This window comes from Thunnus thynnus, chromosome 2 (genome assembly GCF_963924715.1).
Source record: "Thunnus thynnus chromosome 2, fThuThy2.1, whole genome shotgun sequence".
NCBI lineage: Eukaryota > Metazoa > Chordata > Actinopteri > Scombriformes > Scombridae > Thunnus > Thunnus thynnus.
In genome coordinates, this window is record NC_089518.1 from 12,647,010 (window position 1) to 12,656,781 (window position 9,772).

Genomic DNA, 9,772 nt, shown 5'->3' on the forward strand with positions numbered 1-9,772 from the left:
CTAGAAGGGAGGCCAGGTTAGAGAAGAGGCTGCTCCATTAGCAGATATAATTGGAGTATCTGATGGCCTCAGCACACCAGATGAAAGGTAATCAAAAGGTGTGTGGCTGTCGGAGTAGGTGTTAAGAGAGGGGTCAGCTCTTAGAGCTTACTGCTGCTGTTAACAAGCATCCCTCCTTGGGCTCAGAGCACTCCAAAACAGCACAGTGAGGGACATTGGGGGGGGGAGTATACAGCTTTTAAGAAAACTAGAAAGAGCCCTTTTTGGCTCAAGATGATGCGACCCGCACTGGTCGGGCTATTTGTTTACAGAGTTAAAGATGCATGAAGTGCTTTGAGCAGGAGACAGGCTTATCATTTCTGACAACATCATCACTAGGCTATGAAAGCATATATTCTCTATGCTGTAAGGAAATATGAAAGACAGAAATGGAAGTCAGACAAGTATAAGCACCAATTCTTAATAATAAAAAAAAAAAAAAAAAAAACATGTTTGGTGCAGTAAAGGCAAGTTGTCGATGGGGTGTTGACGTCACTGGGCACAGCTCATCTTTTCAATGAGCCTTGTTTCCTTTGCCCATACTGACTCTGTCCCTGCCTTCAGCCCCACACTGGGTTCATCTCAAGTCTCTTAACTACATCCATTTCCGTTTCCCTTACTTGCATCTTTTCTGAGAGATGCAAGGAAACCATGCGAGGAAAAAAGAAACAAGGAAATATGTTTTTAGAGAAATGAGACGTCCTTTCCTCTGAAGTGTCACATTAAGGGATGTCTGTTTCTGATGATGGCAGCAGCTGATCACAGCTGGATCAGCAGTCAAATGTCTTTAACAGCTAGAACAGACAGACTTCTGATGGAGTTTGTATCTGCACACTGTGCACTGTGATAATACTAATAAAGGTGCACAGTTATCACTTCCAGAGCAGCAGTGTTTTCTCTGTAGTCTGTTACCTGTTTAACAAAAACCTGCACATGAATGAAAACCTGCATTCTGTATTTAAACTGTGTCCTGCTCAGAGGCACAGGAAACATTTCTACTGGCAGTATGCCTTTATATTATTTATTCATTATTTGCATCTGTATTTATTGATATTCTGATTGAGAATTCATTATTTGATAACTCAGAATATGATTAGGGTGTCTTTTGAACACTGGAAATTATTAATTATTATTAGGCGAAATGTTTCAGGGGAAAATTAGGAAAGGAAATTATGTAACTCATATCAGACCCAACGCTCAGGATTTTCACTCACATGTGACTGAATGAAAATGATGATAAATTATGTAAAATATAAATGTGTTTAAAATGTGTTTCTTGCTGACAGACAAACTCTCCCTTACTTTAATTTTATTCATAATAAAAAAAAACATTAAAAGAAGATCATGAAAAGAAAAATCTTTAGAGAGTTTACTCTGTTATCTGTCTTTCCTCCGATATAAAACTGCAGTGATGTTGTGATGTATCCGATCAGCTGCAGTCTCCAAACAGTAACTGATATCCAATAATTGGATGTGTCAGCCAGTAAGTAAGACTTCCGTGAAGGCTGCTCTCATGTATCCTCACTCATGGCTCCCCAGAGATCCCTCCACGCTCCTCACTCCTCAGAGCAGGAATAAGAGACTTGAGATGGTCTTCAAGATGGCAGACTGGAACAACTTCCAGTTCAACCGAGGATCAAGGAACAAGGAAATATCAAATAAGAGAAGTGAGATGTACCCACTTGTCTCTTCCCTTTGGTTTTGTCACTCTCCACCTGTCCAATAGATGCCCCCCCGACTTTCTTGCCTGGTTCCCACACCCACTTGCTCACCTGTTGCCACTCTCCAATTGTCTTCACCTGCTGCTCATTACCCCATCACTCCCAGTTGCTTATATACTGGCTCTCTGCCATCCATTCCTTACCGGTGTTACAAACCAACTGGTTTTCCTGTTAACTGGTTACCTTTATTTCTAAACGTTGGGAGTTTCTCGTGGCAACAGCAGATGTTTACATCACGGAGAGGAAACGTTGCTGACTTTGCACATGTAGTATGATTTTATATCACTCATAATTTCATAGACTAGACTATCCATCTGATTAATGCAGTTTATGGTTTATGGAGTTCAATGAAACTGTGGGATCAGAAATATTCTTAACCATATTTTGATGCTTTTTCTTCAAAATAAAAACTCCCCACCCAGTTTTCGACACCAGGTGTTAAATCCAAAGGAAAACTTACGGTACATTGTGCTACACCACTGAGCAATGCAGCTTTGAGAACTACCAATATACCAAAACACACAACCTATTTTGAAGCAAAAACAACCGTATATTATCTTTGGGTTTTAAAATACCTCGGCTAGATTAACTTGTGACCACTGTTATTGCAATGATAACAGCCACACAAGACCAGTTTGTTGCACCTCTGAGGTTAAACATTTTTCGTAGATCCATAAACCATCAATAACCTGAATTAATCAGATGGTTATAGTGATATGATAATTTAATAATATCATGATCAGGCATTTGCAAGGTCAGCAACGTTTCCTCTCCATGATTGGAACATCTGCTGTCGCCATGAGAAACGCTCAACATTTACAAACAAAGGTAACATGTTAACGGGAAAACCAGTTGATTTATAACACCGGTTCATCAATGCTGTTATGTTGAACTCGTGCATTCCAGCCACCTGTACCTTGGTCCTCTTACCTGTTCATGCCTTAATCTGTGACTTAGACCTTCTACCTGTTTGTGACTACCAGTCCATGAGAAGTGACATGGTGTGTGCTTTTGATGAATGAATGTTTATTTAAAACTTGATTTAGTTGTCCAAGCCAACCTCAGGTACTGTACACTACCTGTCCATGAGAAGTGACATGGTGTGTGCTTTTGATGAATGAATGTTTATTTAAAACTTGATTTAGTTGTCCAAGCCAACCTCAGGTACTGTGCACTACCAGTCTACGAGAAGTGACATGGTGTGTGCTTTTGATGAGTGAATGTTTATTTAAAACTTGATTTAGTTGTGTTCTTCGCATGAATGACCTACTTTTTAACTCAGGCACAGCACAATAACACTGGTGCTCATGCCCTTCTAATCACACCCTTGTTGTCACCCACAATAAAGGTAATTTCCTTCCTTCTTTCCATCCTTCCTTCCTTCTTTCCTTCCTTCCCTATTTCATCTCATGAAGAAGAAAGAAACAATAGAATGACACCAATGCATGCCATCAGATTATGCCAGACCTCTGTGACACACACATTCCCATGTTAGTCATGTCAAAAGCCGGCTTGTAGTGCAGCTAGCTATGCTAATAAGGGAGAGGACAAAAGCACAGCAACCACTGAGGGGAGCGGAGATGGGATAATGATCACTAATTAATCATGCACTGGGGTCATGTGGCTCATCTCTTCACTGCCGACACAGGAGCAAGGGGGAATGACTCACTTCCCGCTGAAGACTCCACATTGGAGGCAGCTGAATGAAGTGAGACATGGGTATCTCAGCAAGACGCCTTTTATTAGTCTCAGCCAGTGATGCAAATGTGTGAGCTGCTCTGGGAAAAATAGGATTATTTATGCGTGTCCAATCCTTTATTAATTAACACACATTTATATATTTAACAAAATGTCTAGAATTACCTGTTTATCTCTCACAGACATTCACACGACTGAGCATAAAAACACATCAAGCACAAAGCCGCATAAGTCAGACCTCTAAAAAGTGGAAGTAAAAAATAACGATTATTATTGGCAGTTATTTTAAGCATTGTCTTTATGACTTCACTAATGCGTATTCAGGTATGTTTGCTTAAAGCAGCTCTAATCAGTATTTTTATATTAACTGTCTATTGCAAACAACACTGTTTTATAATCATTTCTGTTCATATAAAAAAAACACAGATTACATTGTTTACATTGTTACATTGTTTTCTTCAAACTGTGAGAAAATTGTGAAATGTGTTCATCACAACTCCCCAAAGCCCTGGGTGATGTCTTCAAAATGCTTGTTTTATCTGAACAACAGTTCTAAACCCAAAGATAAGATCATATACGCCAACAAAAAGTGGCAAACCTTCACATTTTAGAATCAAAATGGTTGTAGATGAATTCTGACCAATCATGTCATAGTTTCAGCTAATTGTTTCAGCTCTGTGGAATGTGTGTATCATATATTAAGAAAGACCTGAAAAAAATCTAAATCCTATCCTTTAGATTAATCCAAATGCTTCAGTAATATTCTTTAGGAGTCTGTTACACTCAGTGTTTTTATTATTTTTTTATTTATTATTAAAAAAAAATGCAATCACATAAAACTTTGAAGCCACTATGTATGGGACAATCTAGTGGTAACAAAAAAAGCACAGAGACAGACAGTAACACACATCACTGTGAGTTGTACAACCTGAAAGCAAAACTGACATTGTTTGCACACTTGAAGCCCATTGCAAAACTAAATATTTTGGGAACTAGCTAGTTTTCAAGCTGTGTCATGATGTTATCTGATGCACAGGCATCACCTGAAAATATTCCTGGGGTGTCACTTACAGAGTCATCATTTTTCTTACCTGAGCTTAGATGTTGTTCACTTTTAGTTGTACAAGACAAAAGCTATAAACGTTTTTTTCTTGACACAATGTGTAAAACTTTTTTTATATATTGTATTCCTCAGCATTGTGATTACCTTTTCTTTTCTCTTTTGTTTTCTTCTCCCTCTCTGCCACCAAAGTGGTAGCTTGACATTTGATTGCTGTGAATTGCTTTCATAACGACTGGCAGTTTGACAGCTCCTGTGGTTGGCTGACTGGTCTACACCTTCAGCAGTAAAATAGAAGGAATGAAACAGACAATAGGATAGAAATAGACTTGACGGGACTGGTTGCCTGTATGCATATCACAACGTTTTGACTTCATGGCTCTGCACTGAGGGATATATTACAGTAAAAGCTTTATGTAATAACAATAGGCTGATTTTGAATCCTCAGCACATTTTAATAAACAAGGCCTTGCGTTCAGAGCATAAGAATGAGCCGTCAGGAGGAGCTCTCTATCACATCATGCATATCAAAGCTGTTTTGCAGTGTCTCCTGTCTTTAACATTAACATTCAAAGGTGCAGTTGATTACACTTCCATGCATTCATTTAACCAGATGAGTACAACTGCGCTACATAAGAAGGGGATTTCTAGAACAACTTCAAGTGGGAAGGTTCACTAATGAATATTCAGACAGGCACTTGAAAGGAATTTTAGAGGAAGGAGCCGCAAACACAGGTCCAGTTGTTTATGACACTGGTTGCTGAATATTTATTCTCCATCATTAGTAAATGTTTGCTATTATACAGCTGTGATTTAAATACGGAAGAATGTTCATGGTTTAAAATAAGGTTTCGTGGGTCTTTATATTTTTGGGACAGTAGTGGGCTGTACGGGTTATTAAGGTAAAGGCTTTTGTTTATCACCCAAAACACCACAATGGTATTATGCTTCATTACCTTCCCTATATGTTTATAAATGGAACAGACAACTTTATTTAATTAAAATACTCAGCATCAACTTTACTTGTCACTTTTTAACCTTAATCCTTGAAATTATTTCCATGCAGAAGCACTCTGCACCCACTGAGGATGCCTATAAGCTTAACCATCTATTAGGTCAATATCCATTTGTGAATAAGACCAAATATGCCCTAAAACTAACAGGAGAGAGAGTGCAAATTGGCCAACAACAGCTGGAGCTGCTTTACTGACAGTTGAAACAAGAATCTATAAAGCCATGCCAGCATCTCTGTGAGGGTACTCAGTGGTGCTTTGAGCTAAATGCTAACATCAACATGCTAGCATGCTCACAATTACAAAATCCAGATGTTTAGCTGGTATAATGTTTACTGTGCTCACCATCATAGCTTAGCATTTCAGCATACTAACATTTGCCAGTTAGCACAGTACAGCTGAGGCTGTTCATCCTGAGAGGAATGTCTGTACCAATAGTTGTTGAGACATTTCACTCAAAACCAAAAATGTGAACCTCATGGTGAAAGTCAGGTAATCACCAAAAATCACCAAAGTCTTTCAGGTTCGTTCTCTAGAGACCATGAATGTTTGTACCATATTTCATGCCAATCCATCTGAAAGTTATTGAGGTATTTCAGTGGACCATTGCCATCCCCAGAGCCACGCTGTTGGCAAAAAAGCTAGAGTACTCTTATTACCACTAAATAACATGCATTTCCAAATGTATTATGAAAGTAGATGTTTGTGATTATTGGAAAGTAACTGCTTTGCATCAGTGATGTACATTTTTTCACACATCGCTGCACTTGATGCTCTGCTGATGATATTTGTCTCCAGCTGTGACTTGTTTCTGCCTCTTCATACATCGTCACTCTAACACAACCCAGTTCTTCTATTATTCATTCCTGGTGGAAAAAAAGAAATGGGAAAAACATCCTGTGCTCAAGAGACTTAGCGGTCAACTGGAGTTTAGAACAGCAGCAGACTGAAGCTTTCATGAACTGGAGACACAACCCGAGCCACTACTATATTATATACATTATTGATATTTATTATTTAGAATATTTAGTTTAAACGAAATTTTAAACCAGAGTTCATTCTGGCACAAGCTCCTCAGTATTGTCAGTTTTGCTGACAAAGATCAAACTACTCCCAAATGTAAACTAGGTTAAGGAGTCCCATATTCTCCATCATATCATAAGATATGACACCTGGTGTAGATGCACTATTTTTAACAGCATCAAAATATCAAGCTGGTAGTTTATATCATAACATTTACTGTATATCATTTTTATATTTTTAGGTTGCTTATAGGCACATACACTAAAAGATATTAAGAAACATACATTGAAAGGTGAAACATCCTCAAATGGCTACGTTTTGCTTTGAAAAAGTCCACATTCTGACTCACTAAGGGAAACCTGTCCTTTGAAGTAACTTAATCACTTTGTGGGAAAAAATTTCCTCGAGTCATATTAGAATTAATCATGCCCTTTGCTGAGGTGGCATTTTGTCAAGTGCTAAGCTCAGAGCTGAGAAGCAAATGAAAACTAAGGCTTTCCTCAAGAATATTTGGGCCAAGCAGTCACATTTTGTAAGCCATGTATGTGACGAGCAGAGAGCCTTACAATTAATTTCCTGTCTGTGAAATAATCACACTCATCCTTTCCAGCCCCTGTGTGGATTAAAGAAGCTAAGCAGTAATACATTTTGGGGCTAAGTGAATTCATAGTTATCAGACACAGAAATGACTTTTTCTCCCTGTGATTTCATTTCCTGAATTATGTCTGTCTTTGTTTTATTCTCCTTTTTTCCTTCTCCATTTGTCAAGTTCCTCTTGTTCTTTTTCTTTTCTTTGTTTTTTTATTGCTGTCCTGCTACATCTTTTTGCAGCATAAGATGCATTATTTTTAAATCTATGCTGAAACATAAATGGCAATATTTTTATACAAAACTTAAACAGTAAAATCCTTCTCAGACGCCAGATCTAGAGCATCTTTTGTGGTCCAGTGTCAGGGGACAGATACTGATTTAGTTGGTCATTAATCTGACCATGTGGCAGCTTGCAGCAGGACACCTTGCTGCCCATCTCTCCATTCAGAGTTTTTGTGAGCTACAGTACAAATGCGGGATCGATACAACTTGATTGATGAGGCGCTCTTGCCATCAACTGCAGGGAGACACTCAGCTGACCAAGAAAAAAAAAATCCAGGTCTCTGGACTCGCTGAGGAGTGACAATATTCACACCGCCCACAGCTACATCTCTGCATGCTGTTGGATGGCTGATTTGCGCCAGCTGTACTGCCAGTGGTGCTACAATGACAGCCAGGACATGCAGCAAACACAGATACATGATTTGCTGCTGCTGCCTGCTCAGCGGAAAGTTTGACTTTGACAACTTTCCCACGCTGCTGACCAGAGAAACAAGTTGAACATCACACATCAGTAAATGTGTCTCTGCTTGTTGAAATGACTTTTGACAGCTGGTTTCCCCTGTGGTTTTGAGGTATGAACACATAGAGGCTTAATCACAGCCTCTTGTTCACAGTCTAATGTGCTGCACACACTACAAAGTGGTGGCAAGAACAACATGTATCAAGGCAAAAAAAAGTCACATTTACAAGAGGTGTATTTCAACTTTGCCCATGCACATCTCCAGGAAGAAGAAATTCAAGCCTGTGACTATGCAGTGTGGGTAGTATTCAGCTTTGTCTGGACTGTTTTGTGTTGTGGGTGACTTTTGGGTCCTGGCAGTCTGGTGACTTGTCTTTTCCCACACCTGACATTATTTTCTCCTCTGTGACTCAGCACAGGCTGCTGTTTGGCATTCTGATGTGGAACAAACAGCCAGCGGCCCACAAGCTCAACCTCATCAGCAAACAATGTTTATATCTATCTGTCTTATCTCTCCCTCTGCATCCTTCCTTTCTTGCTTGCTATTACTTTGATTGGTTTAGTCTGCTATCCCGCAGCTATCATAGCTGACAAGGAGAGGTTGTTCAACTTAGTACAGATATAACCTACTGTAATCTACAAGGAGTCCATGAAGTAGGAAAAGTTTGATGTGTGTCATTAGGTAAGCGATGACCTTAACAATGAATTACTGAGTTTACTAGCTCATGTTTTGTATAATTAAACTGATCGATAAAGGTTTCATGTCAGGTGCTGTCCTCATTTTCTTTTAATTTGCATTGTAATGTTTTTATGTGTTTAATACATTATGTAAAGCACTTTGACTTGCCCTTGTCTATGAAATGTACTATTGTACTATTCAAATAAACGTGCCTTGCCTTCAGCCAGTGCTGTGTGTAAACAATGATATTTCATTGGAGCTTACTCTGTCACATAAACATAAACTGTGGTCTGGTTATTTATAGTAGCAAAAATGTCTAAACATGACCATAAAATGACTCCAAAACAGCTCCTTTGTGTTGCATGCATCTTAAGGAATGCAAGAAACCTTTAGTTGAGGCACCATGTACATGTGTCATAAAGACAAATGTGGAATAACATCTAATGTTGAGCCCTCATGTTTAAGTTCATTAGTTTGATGGGAATGGCGTCAAGATGTCTGACAGGTTGACAGGTACATATCATAACTCATTGTCCGAAGAAGAAATCCACTGATAATGGGAAACATATGGTGAAGAAATGGCAAGGTAGCTTGTTGTTCATTGTATTTGCATGTGACAGGACGAATAAAGCTGTATTCAAACTTACGCTTCTTTGTGTGTCTCACACTATTTGAGATCATCCGATATACATAGTTACACATACCTACACAGTAGTAAACTGTATGTAACACAAAGGGAAGAGCCCTGAACCCAACAGGAAAAGTGCTAGTGAAGTTCAGCAGTGGTTAAAGAAGACAGGGTGGTAATCAAACAAATATAATGTGAAAACACCCTGAAACATTAGCTGGTTACTAAAATGACACATCATTTAAGGAGTCTGAAAACTCCAACTGTAGAAATGATACAAATCAATGTGCTTTCACTGTCTTGTGGCAAGGACTGAAATGTATCTGCATTTCTTTGAGCATCATTTACAGATGCAAATCTTTACATCAATGTTTTGACAGTCACTATTTCTGACTGCTGTGTACATATAAAACTCATGTCCCTGAAAGTGTTTTGTTTCACTATGACAACTGACAACCGTGTCACCAGTCTCAGCTTTAGGATGATTGCATATTTAACAAGATTTGAACTGTAATATGGTGATACAATTTTGATATTTCTGAAAATGTAATGTAAAACATAATGTAAATGTAAATGTG